The 20,323-nt window shown below is 39.4% G+C and overlaps 1 long non-coding RNA gene and 1 pseudogene across 1 annotated transcript in view; one reads left to right on the top strand and one right to left on the bottom strand.

Moving 5' to 3' along the window:
• The window catches only part of LOC107534789 (uncharacterized), a 70,381-nt gene that overhangs the window by 30,535 nt on the left and 19,523 nt on the right, over window positions 1–20,323 (top strand). The window lies entirely within an intron of this gene.
• Window positions 11,040–11,467, bottom strand: LOC107534788 (small ribosomal subunit protein uS12 pseudogene; annotated as a pseudogene).

A 20,323-nucleotide genomic window follows, 5' to 3' on the forward strand; every position in this document is an offset into this window, starting at 1 on the left:
TATGCTAAACTATGATTTGATTACCTCAGTTAATCCATAGAACAGCCCTATGATGTAGGTATTGTCACTGTTCACATATCAGGGTTGAGGGTCATACGGTCTAAGTCATTTCTGTGGAATCATGCAGTACATGACAGAACTGCGACTCACACTCAGGCTTGTCTGCTGAGACTTTTACTACTACACTGACCTCTTTTTGAAGTCAATTAAAAACAACTGACACAAGCACCTGGCATCAGCTATGCTCCCTGCATCTCTGCAGGACCTCTCTCTCATGGAAGCCATCCTTCTGTAGGATGAGGTTTTCTTCCACTCTTATCCTGGGGAGTAAAGGAACAGATTTCACAGGAAAGAGACGCAACATGCTTTTGATGGACAAACAAAGAGGCCTCTTCAGATTAGAGCTCAGTTAGCCACGCAGCCTTCAAGGGCTACGTTCCCCCATCTTGTTTCTTTTGCAGCTTGCAGACCTCCTACCTGGCAGGCGAGGTGCTTGCTTCCGGGACACGTGAGTTCACTTGAGTTCTGGGCAGTCCAGGATGTCACGCAAGCTCTCAGTAATTCAGGCCAGCCTATCTGGGATTTTTCCTTTCTTGGCACATGAGAGAGCCTGTGCGGCACTGACATCTTTTAGCCAAGGAAGAAACAGCAGGCACCAGTCTGCAATTGCAAAATTATAGAATGTCAGTCAGGGCTGGAAGGGACTGTAGGATGTGGAAAATAGGACCCTGAGGGGGGAAGAATCTTGATCAGCATCACATGGAGCGGGAAAGAAGGCGACCAGATTTAAGCCTTTACTTGTCCTCAGTACCCTTCGTGGTAGTCTCAGCATCCGGAAGTGCTAGGAAGAGGGCTGAGCTGGGTAGCGTGGGGATGTGCATATAAACCACTGAGCATATGTGCATACAGCCAGTTGGTCCTCTCCTGAGAGCATATGCAATGAGCCTGTAAAACAGAGTTTCTCGGCCTCAGCATTATTGGCATTTGGAACCAGATAATTTCTTGTTGTGGAAGCTGTCCTGTGCATTGTCATTGTCCGACATTTAGCAGTGTTTTTGGCCTCTACTCACTAGATGCCAGTAGCATATCCCGAGTTGTGTGACAACCAAAAACGTGTCCAGGCATTGCCAAGTGTCCCCTGGAGGACAAAGTTGCCTCCCTGCATGTTCCCCATGCCTGTTGAGAAGCAGTGCTCTAAACGCAGCTCCTTCTCTTCCAGGAACAGGTACTAAGAGCTTGCTATGAGCCGTGCTCTGTTGACATGTGAATCAAGCATGGGCTCTGACCTTAAAGGATTCAGAGTCTAGCTAGGGAGACAGACAAGGCCACACAGGAGGCAAAGTATGGGAAGCCCCTCCATAGAGACAAGAGCTAGATGCTCTTAGGAGCACAGAGGCAGACATTGCATTGAGTAGGGAGATCCAAGAATGCTTCACAGAAGGACAGGGCCAATTTTCAGGCAGACAGGGTGGGTGAAGGACATTCCAGGCAGAAGGAATGGAATGTACAAAGGTAAAGAATTGTGAAGTGTGACATGTTGGTGGGAAAATGTATGTTAGTATGACTGTACCCCGGAGTGCACATGTTTGGGGAGGAGAGAGAGAGACAGAGACAGACAGAGACAGGGCGAGAATGATGATGATGATAATGGTTAACACATATTAAACACTTACTTTATGTCAGACACTGTTCCAAGGGTCTTATGTATATTATTTCTTAATCTTCACGGCAGTCCTTTGAGGAAGGTACTATTATTACTGCTACTTTACAGATGGGAAAAATGATGCATAGATAAATTAGGTAACTTGGCTAAGTCACATAGACTGTGAAGGTTAAGGAAACTTGGTTTTGGAGAGCCAAGGGTTTTAAGTAGAACAGCGTCAGAGTCAGTGTCTCAGTTATCTTTTGCTGCGTAATAAACCATCCCAAACTTATTGGTTATACCAACATCATTTTATTATATCTCATGATTCCATGGATTGGCTGGGGCTCAGTTGTGTGGTTCCTATATTGGTCTGGCTTGAGGTCTCTCATGCAGTAAGGTGGTGGCTGGGGTGGAACCTTGGGGCTGGATGTCTACACGTTGGTGTTCCTTCATGTTGCTTCCCTCTCTCTCCATCCCTCTTGGCCTTTTCCCATAACTACTCACTCTAGCAGAGTAGCCTGTTTTTCTTGGCGACTCAGAAGCTGCTAGACCTTCTTAATGCCTGTACTCAGAAGTCCCAGGATGTAATTTCCTCTATATTGCACTGGTCAAAGCAGTCATAGACACAGTGCAGATTCACATGGGGTCCATCTCTAGTGGGAGGAGCAGTATGTTTGTACAGGGAGGGGTAGAATTGTTTGAAATCATCTTTGGATACTAGAATCACAGCCAGATTTTTATTCTAGAAATAATGTTCTGGTAGCATTGTGGAGGTGGATTGAAGAGGGCAAGAATGAAGACTTGAAGATGAATTACGAAGTCATTGTTATTGCTCCGAGAATTTTGGTTAAATAGTCACTCAGCTTCTCCCTTTTATTCTGTTGCTGTGGAAAGACCAGAGCAATTATGTAATAATAACAAAATCATCATACTAGCCTACATTTATTGAGCATATACTATGTGCCAAGTACTGTAATAAGTACTTTTCTACACAATTTAATCTTCACAATGATCTCATGAGGTATGTATATTCCTATTTTATGTTTCAGAAAACTGAGATCAAGTGTATTAGTTTCCTGTGGCTACCATAACAAAGTATCACAGACTGGTTGGCTTCAGCAACAGATAGTTATTTCCTCATAATTCCGGAGGCTAGAAGTCTGGGATAAGGTGTTGGCAGGGTTGGTTTCTTCTGAGGCCTCTCTTTTTGGTATGCAGATGGTCATCTTTTCCTCTGTTTTCACATGGTCTTTTCTTTGTGTGTGTTCGTGTCCTAATCTCTTCTTATAGGGACATCTTGTTGGATTAAGGACCATATGACTCATTTTACCTTAATTACCTCTTTAAAGACCCTATCTCCAAATAGTCTTATTCTGAGGTACTGAGGATTAAACTGCAATTTTGAGGGGACACAATTCAGCCCATAGAATCAAATAATTAGCTTATGCTCATGTAGTTAATAGGTGGGAAGCCATAATTTGACCTGAGTCCGACCTCAGGCTCGTGTATTAATAACTGTATTAATAACTCCTTAAAATATTACCAAAAATTGTCTTTAGTTCTTGTCCCAAGCAGAAGAATAGCAAGGTGGAGGAAGATAGCAAGTCCGCATCGCTTTGCATAAATAGCTAAAAAGCTATTTATAACTTGAGGAGCAGGGATTGAATTCCACTTGCTTGTTCTGTGTCCTTCACCTGTAACTCTATCAGAATGATCTTTCTGAAAGGACATTGAAAGGTGGCAGGCATGGTATACACTGACAGGACTGTACCTGGGAATGATATTAATGATCACTAATGATTATGAATGTTTACCGTATGCCAGGCAGAATGCTAAGTACTTTTCATGCATTATTTAATTCTCACAATAATCTTACTAGGGAGGTACTGTTATGTTTTCTATTTTACATATAGGGAAACTGAGGCAGACTGATGAATTAGCCTGTTCAAATTCACCCTGCTAATAAGAAGTATCAGAGTCAAGCTGAGCACTCAGGAAGTCTGAATCCAGAACCTGTACTCTTGACTATTATGCTTCCATATTGCCTCTGGGAACCTGGGGAAGAATGAATCTATGCCATTTCCACAAAAATAATCCTAAGTCAAAGGAGACTCCTTAGTCCATCATTTTTCAAAAAGTTCTCAGGTGCAGCCATCAAGGTATTTATTGTTGCGTGTCAGAATAATATACTGATACTGCTGTTTCTGATTTATCAGTTTTGGAACTCACTATCTTGCTGTTATTTGAGATAAAAATGTCTGTCTGTTACTTACCACCTACCCTTTCTTGCAAGCTCCTATAATCAAAGAATTATTTTTTGTTAAATCAATATTGATTATTATATTTATATAATTATTATCTATTTCCAAGCCAAAAAGTGTACTATGATTATATTTCCTTCTTAGTATAACTTTTTTTTAAAAAAAATTTCTGTATTGATTTCAGGGAGAGGAAAGGAGAAGGAGAGAGAGAGAGATAGAAACATCAATGATGAGAGAGTTACTGGTCGGCTGCTGCCTGCATGCCCTCAACTGGGGATTGAGCCCGCAACCCGGGCATGTGCCCTGACCGGGAATCAAACCCCGACTGCCTGGATCCTAGGTTGAAGCTCAACTGCTAAGCCACGCCTGGCCGGGCCCTTCTTAGTATAACTTTTTGTTTTTCCTGGAGTTGATAATGCTTTTTTGTTAGTTTATTTTACTTGCATTACTTTCCCTGTACCTGTTCTTTTCTTTCTTTCCCGTTAGAACTCTCATGACCTGTCAGTAGTTTTCACACTAAATTGTATACTCTATGTGATTGTTCCTTCTTGAAGCCCTCTTGCTCCGGTACAGACAGGTTTTTCCTTAGGCCTTTCCTAGTTGTTATTCTGGGAGTTCTCTTTGCTTCCCTTTTTATGTTGGAACCTCTGTTTCTACCCTTACTCTGAATTTGCAGTTTGACTATACTGTATAGAATTCAGATGGCGAATTATTTTCCCTTGAAGGCATTGTTCCATTGTCTTCTCAGCTTCCAGGGTCATTTTTGAGAAGTCCGATACCATTTTAAATCCTATTATTTTGTTTGTAACTTATCTATCTGGACACTTCTGGTTCTTTTCTGTATCATTCATAATCTGACACTTCACATTGGTATTTTTCATTTATTGTGCTTTCAACTGGAGACTCATGTCCTTCAGTTCCAGGAAAGTTTTCATAAATTATTTCTCGATAATTTTCTCCTTCTCTGTCTTCTTATTTGGACATTGAATTCAATCTATTCCCTAAGTCTTTTATCTTACCCCTGTTATTTTCCATCATTTTGCTTTTTTATTACTTCCAACTTATTAACTTTATAATATTGACTATCATTTTTAATTTCCAAGGGCTCTTTTTATTTTTCATAATATCCTGTTTGGTTTTTTAAAAATTGATGGATGCGCTATCTTCTCAACTTTCTGGGGGGTATTAATTGTAGTTTTTATTTGAAGCTTTCTTCTGTTCTTAACACCATCTGTTTCTCTTTCTTTTTGTTTGTCTTGGTCTCTTTCTTTCATGATGGAGGCTTTCCTCAAATGTCTGGTGATCCTTAGTTGTCACTTTATATTTTGGAGTAATGCACAAAACTTGTTGGAAGGCCTGTGTGCGTAGACAGAGATTATCAAGTGGAGGCCTTAACTACTGGGTTTCTGATGGGAATTTTTGCTTTCCCTGGGGAGGTTTAGTTTCTTATGAGAAGAATCCTCTCATGTTCTGCCTAGGAGTAAGACGCATTGCCTGCATTTGGGAATAGAATCAAGGAAGAGGACTGGGGGTCTTCCCATTTCTAGACCTTCTCTCACTCGTGCTGGCTACTGTGCTAGTTGTGCTGGAAGCTAGGGCCTCATCAGTTCAGATTCCCCAGGGGGTAAGCATCCCTTCTCCTGTTTGGGTGAGGAGTGACTGCTTGGCTTTTGGGGCAAAGGATGTTTTCAGCCCTGATCCTCAACCTGGTTCATTTTTCCATCACAGTCTGAATCTTTCAGAGCTTTTGTGGGGGCAAATCAGTTTGCTTCTTATCTGTAAACCCCTGCCCCTTGCTCTGCTGATTACCATTCCGCCGTCTGCTTTCCATCTTTTAAAAAAGAATAGAACAAATGCCAATAAGCACATGAAAAGCTGCTCCGCATCACTAATCATTAGTGAAATATAAATAAAAACCACAGTGAGATAACACTTCACACTCATTAGGATTGCTGTTATCACCCTCCCCCCCAAATGTGTTGGGGCAGACATGGAGAAATTGGAACCCTTTTGCACATTGTTGGTGGGAATGTAAAAAATGGTACAGCTGCTATGGAAAGTAGTCGATGGTTAAACAGAATTACTGCTTGATGCAGCGACTTCACTGCTGGGTATATACGCAAAAGTTTTGAAAGCAGGGACTTTAATAAATATGCAAACACCAATGTTCATGGCTGCATTTTTCACAGTAGCTAAAAGGTGGAAACAACCAAAATGTCCATTGATGGATGAATGGATAAACAAAGTGTGATATATCTGTACAGTGGAATATTATTCAGTCTCAAAAAGGAATGAAATTCTGTTGATTGTATCCCAATAAAGCTGAAAATAAAATACAATCTGATTTAGTAGGGGGAAAAAGAAGGAATGAAATTCTAACACATGCTACAACATGAAGTTATGTTAAGTGAAATAAGCCAGACACAATAGGACAAATATTATATGATTCCACTTATATGAGGTCCTAGAGTAGTCAAATACATAGACAGAAAGTGGAATAGTGGTTACCACGGGCTGAGGGGAGGGGGAATGGGGAGTTACTGTTTAATGGGGACAGAGTTTCAGCTGGAGAAATAAAAAAGTTCTGGAGATGAGTGGAGGTGATGGTTGTCCAACAATGTAAATTAGTGCCACTGAACTGTACCCTTAATAATGGTTAAAATGGTAAATTTTATGTTATGTATATTTTACCATAAGAAAAAAAAACTAAAGAAAATGGAAATCTCTTGCCTACTGTGGTATCATTTCCTGTTCTTTGTCTATGTGAACATATTCCTTTTTTATTCTTTTATTGTCATTTTAGTAGGGTCTCAGGAAAAATAGGCAATAAATATGTGTGGTCAATCCACCACATATAACGAACTCTCCTCAAATATTTTTTCAATGCCTGCTACATGGATGGCACTGTGCTAGAGAATATAAATATAATTGGTTTCTATGTAAAAAAAAGTAGCAAGCACAACACTCCTTCTAAACTTGTGTGCTAGCAAACACAGTTTTGGTTCTGAGGTCACTAAAGCATGGAGAAAATGTATTTGCTGCAATATTTAATATATTTGCTGTCATCTACAGCCCTAAGTTGCTGTAGCAACGGACCAGAGCAGGAACTTCATTAGAGGAAGAGCTCCTTGGACTTTAACAGTGTTATTCAATCAGGCATGAGTGATTAGGGGGTAAACCATCACATGGCACCCATGAGATCTTTTACTCTCATAAGCTGTATAATTAGCTAAGTCTAATAAGTCTTTGGAATGAGTGAAACAACAACCTAAAATCTTGCTCTTTGCATCCATTTTGAGTCATGCACGGTCAAAAGATTTTCTTGGCATTGCCGTGGTGGGACTATTCAAGGCAGTACTGGCAATAACATTTGAGCATCCCGTTCATCAGCAAAGGGCAGGAAAGGCACCAACAGATTAATGATGGATAACAACTTACTGTTATTGGCATTTTGATAGAAGATGACTGGCACAAGCATGTGATCAAATAAAGAAATCATAATAGTTAAGTTTTAGGTCTTTGTCACCAGTGGATGGGGAGCTATTTCTTGGAAGAAAGGCACTTTCCCAAATGGGTGCACACACACACATACACACACACACTCTCACACATATACTCACACACACACACACTCACACTCACTCACCCTTGAGAAAGCTTCAATAGCAGTTCCAATGCCACATGAATGAGTCCATATTGCTGAAGGAATTCAGAATAAAATGTGACCAGAATCAGGTGAGGTTGGGGTGGTGGTAATCAACAGCAGGGATGGCTTCCAGGAGGACAGGAGTTTTAAGTAGAGTTTTGGAAAAAGGAAGAGCCACATACTCTTGAGGAAGGCAACGATATTTCTGATTCATTAAGGCCTTACCATCACCCCAAATCCTCAGTTTGCTTTTGATTCAGTCTGACACATTTCAAACATTTTCCTCTTACCAGCCTCCCACGAGGCACCAGGCAGAGCAGTCCAGTGGAATCATATCATAGTGAACTAAGTACTTATTTTCAAGTCTTTTTACCAACCCTGGAAATCAATTGTTTTGTTGACTTATTTTCCTCTTCCAAAGGGTAACTTTGGAGTTTAACTCACCTATTTACAATCCTGGTCTATTTTACTGCAAATGTTCTTTTTGTGTTGCTTTCCCCTGGAGACCATTGTGGAATAGTCACATATAAATGAAATAAATTTTTTGGGAGAGGCGGAAGCAGTTGCTAATTCTAAAACCCTGAGCATGGTACTGTACAATGAACAAGGAAGGTTCAGATGCAGCTCCTTGTGTGCTTAAAGAACAATAATAGAAGAAATGACAGAAGCCTATCAGTGATGAATTGCCAAATGGGTGATAGATACTGGTGGTCCCAACCTGAGCTTCCCAGCCCCCCAAGGGCCTTAGATAGCAGTAATGGGGGGAGACAGGAGGGGTGCCTGTGAGCTATTTTCAGTACTTCAAAAAGACTAACCAAAAGAGCTCATATTTACCAAAGATCAGATGCACGGGCTAATTAAACGAAAACATCAGGTTTCTTTGCTCTGGGCTAGAATTATATCAACTCAGTCTAGAGACACCAGTTACCCCATGCTGACTGGAAGCTCTGATTGGCAGTTACCCTTCTCTTTGATTAATAAAACATGAGAAAGTGAACGATTACTTGGTACGTGTGTTTAGTTTGATAGACAAAAAGTATTTCAAAGGATGAGACTCGTGAAGGGAGAATAAGGACATGTTTGGTTTGGGTGAAAAGAGTGGAAATCAGTGAGACGGGCAAGAAGTGACTAGGAGAAGTGTAATGCGGATAGAGAGGGCGGAGAAGGCTTCCTGGAGGGCAGAGAAGGACGACTCCCCTAATCAGACTGTGAAAGATGTGTGGCGTTGATCTACATAGTAGTTTCCAAAGTTGAGTCTGCACCAACAGCATCAGCACCACCTGGAAACTCACTAGAAATGCAAATTCTTGGGCCTCACCTGCTGAATCAGAAACTCTGGGAATGAGGCCTAACCATCTGTTCTAACAGGACTTCCAGGGGATTCTGATGCACACTATAGTTTGAGAACCACAGATCTATATAGTCATTTCCCAAAGTTTCAGATACTAATGAAACAGGAGGTGATTCTAAGAGGTACCTGTGCAGCCTTAAGACAAAATGAACTCACCATCGAGAATGTTATTTCCTTTTCCAATCTTTCATGCCTTTTGAAAACATCATGGAAAAAGACTTAATTTGATCCTAGTAGGTCTTTAATGAGAAACACTCAAGTCTCTCTTTTTTTAAACAAAGAGAACAGACTTCATTTGGATTCAGAGCCTTGGCAGGTAACAGAATTTAACTTGAGTGTGATAATTTGGTTCTACTTCCCTAACATTTATTTTTACAGTTACCTTTTCTTTTGGCAAGTGATACTAGTTTTCCATTTATAGAAGAGATATATAAAGTATTCTTTATGAAAACTTTTAAAATATTAAAATATGATTAGATTGAAATAAAAAAGATAGATAATAGTACCAGAGGTATGTGGAAATTGAAAACATAAATGCATTTTGTGAATGATTGAAATTCGTGAAATATTATTTAAGGTGTGTGTGTGTGTGTGTGTGTGTGTGGTATTGATGCTTGAATGTATGGATTTGTATTTATCCTTGCGTATTGTTTTCTTTTTGGGAGACTATGCCACAGATATAGACCCATTGAAGTAAGTACAAGTGCAAGGAAAAAAGTATCCAAATAGCAAAAGATGTTTGTTTCAGGCTACAACCTAAGATCACTGTGGGAGCAATATTCAATACAACAAAATCCTACACAGCAAAGGGACCCACTCAGTCTTTGGAGTTAGTTGTGCCCAGATTTTGTGATACTTCATCTCCGTAAGTGTAGGGTTGCTGAGGTATAATGAGAGCTGGAACATAGGCTTTGTAATCTCTTGAGGAAAAAAAGGAAACAGTTCTTGAATAGGTGACAATTAACAGCATGTTTCCACCCATACCAGGTTCATAGAGATGCTTTTTCATCACTTCATTTGGAGTCAAGAGGTGCCAAAATTAATTGATTTATGTACAAACATAGCTGTGTCCCAGCATGCTATGGGCAGGGTTAGTCAAGGGGAGATTATACTGAATTCCTTTCCCTCACAACATTTTAATTACAGATAAAGTCTGATTAAAAACAATATAAAGCGCTTCCTCAAAGGTAATGCTTCTTTAACCTCAACACAGGAAACATATTTTGCGGCTTGGCCCACTGAATGTACTCGCACAAACACACACACTTTATAATACTTAAACAGAGGTTTAATGCAATAATACTTATCTTTATAGCAAGGGACACAATGTGAGGTCTTACTCTATCTCATTGATAAATGATTTCCTAGTCCACCAGTGGTCTCATTAGCAGATTGAAAAGCACTGCTCTAACCCAGAGTTTAATGTGCATAAGGTTCACCTGCAAGCTTGTTAAACTTCAGATTCCCCGGTTTTGCTTGTCCCCCCTTCGTTACCCCTCCTCTCTGGGGAGACTTATTTAGTAGGTCTGGGCTGGGACTTGGGAATCTGCAAGATTTGATAAGTGAATCAGATGATGCTGATGCAGGTGAAACTTGGCTACACTTAAGGGAAACAATAATAGAATCCTAAAGTGTTAGTATATGAAAAAATTTATGAATCTTGTGGTCCAAATTTGGAAATACTTCCATTACCTGCTGGATAAAGTTCAAATGCACATTGTCATTCAAGGCCCTTCCTTCATTGGTCAGTCCCTACTGAGCTTTTGGGTATATCCCCAGCTGCAATCATGTTGCCCTCCCTCACTCCAGTTCCATATAACCAAACCATATCAGACAATCCATCATTTACACACCGCATGCTTTTTTTTTTTCTTCCAATATATCTTTATTGATTTAAGAGAGAGGAAGGAAGAGGGAGAGATAGAAACATCAATGATGAGAGAGTCATTGATCAGCCACCCCTGCACGCCCCTGACTGGGGATCGAGCCCAAAACCCTGCATATGCCCTGACTGGGAATTGAACCAGGATCCCCTGGATCCTAGGTCAATGCTCAACCCCTGAGCCACACCCGGCTGGGCCGCATGCTTTTTAAGCATGTGAAAATTTATTACTACTTTGTTTTCACCATCAAGACTTAAGATCTTGGTCTTTCCTTCGTGCATTTGTGTAAAGCCAAAAGAAAGACATTGGCTACTTTGACAACCTTAAAGTGGGCACCAGGAATATCACCAACAGCGTGAACTTTGCAACCAAGTCCAGCAACCAGAACTTCTTCATTTTCCTCAGTAAAATTCAAACAACCATCATTGGTACAAAGGCTGTGATATTTTTTGCTGTTCTTGATCAGCTGGACCCTGACACACTTCCCAATGGCAGAATCTGGCTGTTTGGCTTTAACCCCTGCTTTTTCCAGCACAATTCCCTTTGCATGGGAAGCGCCTCCAAAAGGGTTGGCCTTCAGGGCTCTATCCAAATGGACTTGTATTGTTTATCATGACACTTTTGATCTCATTGATGGCTCCAGATCTTTCTGGCAGTGTGGGAACTGTGACACTTGCCCATCTTTCTGGGGCCATGGCCTGACCAAAAGAGCCACACTGCATGCTTTCATGTGAACTTTCATGTCATGCTGGAGGGTGGAATGGCTGTCTTGACCGATCCTCCTGCTGGAAAGAATTTCGTGTGCTCGGTAACATCAAAAGCCTTTTAAAGAAATGTGTTCATGATCCAGTAAGTTATCAAGGAATCCTCGGAGGCAAAAAACTAGGTTAGAAAGGTAAGCAGCTGCCTCTTGCCTCATGCACACTTGCTGAATTGGGTGATTTTTCAGCTTTGGTTTTTCATGGCCTCAGTCATAGGGACAGGAGATGAAACCTAGAACCTTCTCAAGATAAGGGTCTAATAGGACCCAGCCCATAAAGTTAGGATCTCGATGGCCATACCTCAGTGTAAAGGTGATTCAGTGCAAGGGTGATTTAAAAACCCACTTATCACTTGAGGGATTAAAAACAATTGCTTGTCTTGAACATTGAGCTGAGGAGAGTTTTTAAAAGTCTTCCCTGAGAATTTATAACCACAGTTCAACCCTTACAAGGCTCTATAACATGAATTCACCCAACTAAAGTGATGCTAGATTGGTAGAGTCCCTGAGATGCCTCGTAGAAACAAATACACCTCCCCTTAGAGGAACTTGTCTTCCCCCAGGCCTCAAGGAATCCTTCATGATAGAGATTTAAGAAAATTTAGCTCATTACCAAAATTATGAAGTAAATAAGGAAGCAAGGCAACATGAGTATTGAGCCAGCAGAAATAACAGCAGAATCAGACCCATGAAGACTGTAGATAGTGGAATTATCAATCACAGAATAGAAAAGAAGTATTTTAATATAATTAAATAAAATTATGAATAAAGAATCAGAATATAAAAGTTACAAAGAATATTTTTTTCAAAAGAATTTCTAGAAATGAAACATAATGGATTCAACAGTTAGACACAGCTCAGGAGAGAATTAGTAAGCTAGGAACAGTTCTGGGAAAAAAATTCAGTATGCAGCACAAAGAGATGGAAAATACGAAAGAGAGGATAAGAGATCTGGGAAATAGAATGCAACAATCAAATACATGTATAATTGGTGTTTTAGAAGAAGAGGAGAGAAAGAATGACGCAGAGACGATATTTAAACAGGTAATGCTTGAGAATTTTTCAGTATTGGTGGAAGACACCTGTTCACAGATTCAGGAAACCCAGTGAATCTTAAGTAAGAAATCCACACTTGCATATATCATAAATGTAACTGTAGAACATGAAGACAAAGAGAAGATCTTAAAGCAACCAGAGGTAAAATGGATTATCTTTAAAGAATGGCGATTACAGTTATCCTCTCAACAGCAATAATAGAAACCACTGAAATATCTTAAAAGTGCTGAGAGAAAATTTCTATGAACCTAGGATTGTATTACAGCAAAAATATTTTTTAAAGGAGGAGGAACTAGTCATGGCTGGTGTGGCTCAGTTGGCTGGAGCATTGTCCTGTACACTGAAAGGTTCCAGGTTCCATTCCTGGTCAGGGCACATACCTAGGTTATTGGTCTGATCTCTGATTGGGGCACATATGGGAGGCAACAGATCGATGTTTCTCTCTCATATGGATGATTCTATCTCTTTCTCTCTTTTCCCTTTCTCTCTCTCTCAAATCAATAAACATATCCTCGGGCGAGGATAAAAAACATAATAATAAAAATAAATGAGGAGGGAATAAAGACATTAGCAGACAAAATCTGAGCTAAGTCATCTCCAGTAGACTATCACCAAAGGAAATTCTAAAAAATGTACTTTAGGCAGAAGGAAGGTCTGAGATGCAAGAAGGAATAAGGAACAAAGAAAGTGCTAAATACATGGATGAGTAAAAAATCAACTCTATAAGACAACAGTGTTTTTTGTTGTTGTTCTCAACCGAGGATATCTCTTCCATTGATTTTTAGAGAGAATGGAAGGGAGGGAGGGAAGGAGGGAGAGAGAGAAGGAGAGAGGAGGGAGGGAGGGAGGAAGGGAAACATTGATGTGAGAGAGACACATTGATTGGTTGCTTCCCACACTCACCCTGACTGGGGCCAGGAATCAAACCTGCAGCCCAGGTGTGTGCCCTTGACCGGGAATTGAACCCACCCATGACCTTCGGTGTGCAGGCCAACACTAACCACTGAGTCACACTGGCCAGGGCTACAATGTCTTGTAAGGTTAAAAAGAATGAAGATAAAGCCAAAGTATATGAAAACAGTGGTTCAAAGTTTGGAGGAGAAAGTGACTCAGGTTGAAGAGTTATAATCCTTATTTTTTGGGGCAGAGGAGGATTCAGATACTGATTAATTTTGGATTTGGACAAGCACCCATGCTAACATTTCTAAGATAGTCACTAAATGAACAGAAATAGAATGGTTGCCATCTCTTCCTTATACAATCTGTGGCTCTAATGCTCGTAGGCTCCTGTGTCGTACTTGGATCTGTACTTCTGGACCATGGTGTACAAGTGGGTATCCATGGGAAGGGTCTGCCCATGTAGGGAGGAATATTTTATCAGTGACATTGTTTGGAATTTCCAGTCCATAGTAAAAACAAAGCATACCAATTTTTCGTGGGTTTTATTATTGTGTTTAAATCATTAACTCCCCCAACTTCATGGCACTGTTTCTAGATTCTCGTTGATAACTTTTCCCTCCCCATTAGAGGTCTGATTACTCAATTTGCAGATGCCTGGCTCTTTGCTTCTCTTCACTCGTTCTTCCTTGGGTTATTTCCTTGATCAGCGGCATACTGTAGGACAGTGGTTTTAAAAGTATGGTCCACAGACCTCTAGGGTTCCCCAAGACCCTGCCAGGGGATTCTCAAGGTCAAAACTATTTTTAGGTTAATACAAAGACCATCATTTTCCATTTCACTGTGTTGATGGTTGAACTAATGGTGCAAAAGCAATGGTAGCTAAAGCAGCTGGCACCTTAGCAGAAATCAAGGCTTTATTTGTGTTACCTGTGTTGCCTACCAAAGCAAGATGATCGTCTCAGGAAGTGCACTTGTGCAGCTGTTGAGTTGTGAGCTAAACCAGCTGCTTTTTTCACAAAACACCATTTTTTACAAAAGAATGAGTGACAGAAGACTATAGGGAAGATTTGTGCTTAAAGGAAAACTGTGCCTTGTCTATAGCCCATGCTTAGCTGATTCTGATTCTAAGGAGCTATTTTACAACTCCATAAATTGTAGATAACTGACAGCAATGCAAAATCGTTCATGTCTATAGATATGCAAATGAATTCTGCTGGGTGAGGTATGCCCCTTCCCCCACTATAAAAAACACAACAGTTTTGTGCTATTTGCACATTCATTTCGACATTCTTTTTATCCATTATAAATTTGTGCACCTTTGACTTCTCCTTTGAACTGATGAAAACATCTGCCTGGCTCCCTCATTATGAGTTAAATAAAATTTTTAACATGTTCATTTTATATCTGTATGAAAGTTATGATTTTATCTTTTTTGAAAAAATTATCTTTTAACAAAAACAATAGTTACTCCAGTTGGAGTATGTGGCAGAGACTTTCTCAAAAATAATTGAAATGAGCTTGTCAAGGAAAATACTAACAGTATTTGTTACCAAAGATAAAATCCAAGCTTTCAAGTGAAAATTAGAATATCTGCTACTATGAACTTTACAGTTTCCCAATACTTAAAGACTTACCTCATGTGACTTGTAGGAATGTTAATGAATATGATCTTGTATAATAACAACATTTGAAATATCTGAATAACTCAGTCAGCCAGTATTCTCCAAAAGACCAATACATGATGTTAAAAGATCATGCATAGTTAAAAAATCCATTCAAAGTGCGTTATATGCCAATCGATTTTAATGTAACAAGTATGAAAAGTTCATTGATATGGTTTCAGATTCTACATGCATCTGATATTTAAGAAACTACCATTTGCTGAGTTTTGATGTAATATCAAAGAAGAAAATTCAAAATGATCTGAACAGTCTATTAAAATATTTTTTCCATGTTCTGACTAGTACGTATCTTTGTGAGACTATTTTCTTCATATACTTCAAACAACAAATCATAGTAGATTGAATGCAAAAGAAGACAGAAGAAACTAGATCTTTTCTATCAAGCCAGACATAAGGAGATTTGCATAAATGTAAAACAATGCCACTCTTCTTGAAAGGTTTACATGGTGGTTTGAGGGCAGGCTAAATAGCCATCTCACACAGGTGAATAAAGAAAAATTAAATTTATTAAAAGGTGATGGGGATATCCAAAGGGAAGGGCTGCATAGCACTGAGCCAAAGGGTACTGGATCCATGATGGCAGCAAAAATATACTTGGAACAGTGAAACGATAAAGAGTATAGAAGAAACAGGAGAGCCTAGGCAGGCTGCTTTGGTTCACTGAGAAGTCAGAGAGAGAGAAGGGGGCCTTGGAGACAGGTTCAGGGACCTTGGAAACAGGTTCAGGGGGTAAGCCTGGGATGAGCTGCTGAAGCCCATTGCTCCCCTGGTTGCAAGTGTCGTGGAGTCCCCTCTGAGGGAAGAGGGGGATGGAGATAGCGCTGGTGTGCTCCTCTGGTGGGGATTGCACACTGGATCCTTTGTCCTGAGCATATTTCTCTTTCTTGCAGGTGGAAATCTTAGAGGAGGTCTCAGGGGAGTGTCTCAATAGAATATTCATCAGCTTTCCAGGTGTGCTTTTCCAGGGTTGTGATCTCTACTGAATGTCAGTGACAGGGTAGGGGGTTATTCGTCAATGTATCTGGTCTTAAGGCATCTGTGGTGCCACTTGTCTGGTTTCGCTGCTTTTCTGGGCCTGCAGCTGAAATACAACTGAGGCCTAGATGTTATCTTTAGGGAGGAATGCTCAGGAGTTCAAAACTGAATGACCAGCGATATGCTAGGGGAGGATAGATTACCCTGGGGACAAAGTTCTTGTTTTCGCAGTTTCACCCCTTTCTAGGCATCCGGAGCTTCCTGCCCTGGTGAGTCTCTATACCCTAGTTTCTGTACCTGGCCCATCTAACACTTCTCATTAATTTTTTTGACCTAACTTTTTCAAACTATTCCAAAAGAATTGAAGAGGAAGGAAGGCTCCCAAGCTCATTTTGTTATTGGTGGAAAACGTGCCTTGTCTTCCTCCATTGTTAGTGCGAGTGGGGTTCTAAGGGTACCACTGGAAGAAGCATTTCTGGAGGGCCCCCACAGGAGGATAAGTGATTTTTATTTGTGTGGAATTAAATCCTATGTTTCCAAAGTCCCATTTCCCTTAGTCCAGTTATAGAAGAAATATAGCAGGAGTTTCAGTAAAGCTAAAAGCAAAGCCAGTGTCCAGAGATTCCTTTCCATGTTGGAACGGGGTCCAGTTCAGCATCAGGCTAGTTACAGTCCATTAGTCCATTGTATGTGCAGTCCACATAGCTGTGGGCCATGTGGGTGAATGTAGGGAGGCAGGAGCAAAAGAGCCCCACAAGTTCAGATTCACAGGAATCCCAAGAGAGCAAAGAACATAAGAGCACAAGAGAATGAACTCCTTTGTTTAAGGGGTTAAGTATCCTAAATCTTTGCAGGCTTGCATTGGCCACCTCAGTCTGGCCAATGACCTCTGTTTTCAGGTGTGACTAACAGCAAGCACCTTCCCTATATCACCCAGCTTTACTGGGCATATGTCTATCTTCCCTTTGTCCAGTCCCCTTCCCCCACTGTTTAACAGGGAACATGCCTATAATGTCTGGGCTTCCCTTTGTGCCTTTCCTGTTATTAATAACTAGCTAATTACAAAAGTATTATTTTTATGAGGCCAGAATTACCCTGATTCCAAAACCAGACAAAGACACACAAAAAACAATGATAGACCAATATCCCTGGTGAACATACATGCAAAAATCCTCAACAAAATAGTAGCAAACTGAATTCAGCAGTACATTAAAAAGATCATACACCATTATCAAACGGAATTTATATAATTATGATGCAAGGTTGGTTCAATACTACAAATCAATTAACGTGATACACCACATAAACAAAATGAAGGATGAAAATCATATGATCATATCAATAGATGCAGAAAATCCCAGCATCCATTTATGATAAAAACTCTCAGCAAAGTGGGAATAGAGGGAATATACCTCAACACACTAAAGGCTATGTGTAACAAAACCACAGCTAACATCAGACACATGGTAAAAAGCTAAAAGCGTTTTTGTTAAGATCAGGAACAAGACAAGAATGTCCACTTTCACCACTTAAAAAAAAAAAAAGTTTTTGGTGATTTCAGAGAGAGGAAGGGAGAGGGAGAGAGAGATAGAAACATTGATTAGCTGCATTGAGCCTGCAACCCAGGCATGTGTGCTGATCAGGAATTGAACCAAGGAACCTCCTGGTGCATGATACTCAACCAAGTGAGCCACACTGGCCAGACACACTTTCACCACTTTTGTTCAACATAGTATTGGAGGTCTTAACCACAGCAATTAGACAAGAAAAAGAAATAAAAGGCATTCAAATTGGAAAGGAAGAAATAAAACTCTCATTATTTGCAAATGACATGATAATATATATAAAGAACCCTAAAGAGTCCACCAAAATACTGTTAGAACTGGTAAATGAATTTAGTAAAGTAGCAGGATACAAAATTAATATACACCAGTAACAAACTAGCAGAAAGAGAAATTAAGAAAACAGTCCCATTTACAACTGCATAAAAAACAACAACCTAGGGCTAAATTTAATCAAGGAGGTAAAAGACCTGTACTCAGAAGAAAACTGAAGAAGATACAAATAAATGGAAGCATGTACCATGCTCATGGATAGGAAAAATTAACATCATTAAGATGTCTGTACTACCCAAAGCAATCTATAGATTCAATGAAATCCCTATTAAAATACCAATGGTATTTTCTACAGAAATAGAATAAATAATTCTAAAATTTATATGAAACCACAGAAGACTCCAAATAGCCAAAGCAATCTTGACAAAGATGAACAAAGTTGGAGGTATCACATGACCTGACATCAAACTAAACTACAAAGCTAAAGTAATCAAAACAGTGTTGTGCTAGCATAAAAACAGACACATAGATCAATGGAACAGAATAAAGAGCCCAGAAATTAAACCCACACCTATATGGTCAATTAATCTATGACAAAGGAGGTAAGTTTATATAATGAGGTAAAGACTATCTCTTTAATAAATGGTGCTGGGAAAACTGGACAGATACATGCAAAAAAATGAAACTAGACCATCTTCTTACACCATATGTAAGAATAAACTCAAAATGGATTGAAGACTTATGTGTAAGACCTGAAACCATAGAACTCCTAGAAGAAAACATAAGCAGTAAACTCTTTGACATCACTCTTGGCAATATTTTTTTCTGATACATATCCTCAGGCAAGGGAAAAAAAAGAAAAAATAAACAAATGGAACTACATCAAACTAAAAAGGTTTTGCGTAGCAAAGGAAACCATCAAGAAAATACAAAAAGACAACCTACCAATTGGGAGAGATATTCTCCAGTGATACATTTGATAAGGGATGAATGTCCAGAATATATAAAGTACTCACACAACTTAACACCAAAAAACCCCCCAAACAATATGATTAAAAAATGGGCAGAGGGCCTAAATAGACATTTCTCCGAAGAGGACATACAGATGGTCAATAGATATATGTAAAGATGCTCCATGTCACTAATCATTAGGGAAATGCAAGTCAAACCCACAATGAGATATCACCTCACATCAGTCAGAATGGCTATCATCAATAAATCAACAAACAGGTATTGGCGAGAATGTAGAAAAAAGGGACTCCTTATGCACTGTTGGTGGGATTGCAAATTTGTGCAGCTATTATGGAAAACAGTATGGAGGTTCCTCAAAAAATTAAAAATAGAACTACCATATGACTCTACCCCTGAGTATTTATCCAAAGAAATCTAAACCACTAATTTGAAAAGATATATGCATCCATGTGTTCACTGCAGCGTTATTTACAGTAGCTAAGATATGAAAGCAACTTAAGTGTCCATTAATAAATGAATGGATAAATAAGTGGTGCATACATACAATGGAATAATACTCGGTCATAAAAAGGAATGAAATCTTACCATTTGACACAACATGGATGGACCTAGAGTGAAATAAGTCAGACAGAGAAAGACAAATACCTTATGATTTCACTTATACATGGAATCTAAAAACCAAAATAAATGAATAAACAAAACAAACAGACTCATAGATACAGAGAACAAACTGATGGTTGCAAGATGGGAGGTGGGTTGGGGGCTGGGTGAAAAAGGTGAAGGGATTAAGTACAAACTGGCAATTACAGACTATTCACGGGGATATAAAGTACAGCATAGGGAATATAGTCAATAATACTGTAATAACTATGTATGGTGCCAGGTGAGTACTAGATTTATCAGGGTGATCACTTCATAAGTTATATAAAAGTCTAACCACTATGTTCTACATCTGAAACTAAAGTAATATTGAATATTAACTGTACTTTAAAAAATTAAGAGGTAGCCAAAAAGTTTGGTTTTGTTTTGTAAAATAGTTATATTTCATAAAAATATGTAATTAATGTTAAAAGGTAATGTTTATTATTGTTATTAAAAAATAAACTAAAAATTATTTAGAAAACCCATATAAAGAAAAGCTCATTGGGAATCTTTAATAATTTTTAAGTGTGGAAAGGGATACTGAGACCAAAATGTTTGAGAATCACTGCCTTAAAGAAAAAGATTATTAAAATAATCTTTTAATAATCAGAGGATGGGGTATGGAAAGAAGTGGGACTATGGGTTAAGATGAAATTGAATTTCCTGTTGCATTGTGCAGAAGTTTTCTGTGGAGTAATTGGTCTAGTTCTGGCTT

The sequence above is a fragment of the Miniopterus natalensis genome, chromosome 15, assembly GCF_054644295.1.
Source record: "Miniopterus natalensis isolate mMinNat1 chromosome 15, mMinNat1.hap1, whole genome shotgun sequence".
Classification (NCBI taxonomy): domain Eukaryota; kingdom Metazoa; phylum Chordata; class Mammalia; order Chiroptera; family Miniopteridae; genus Miniopterus; species Miniopterus natalensis.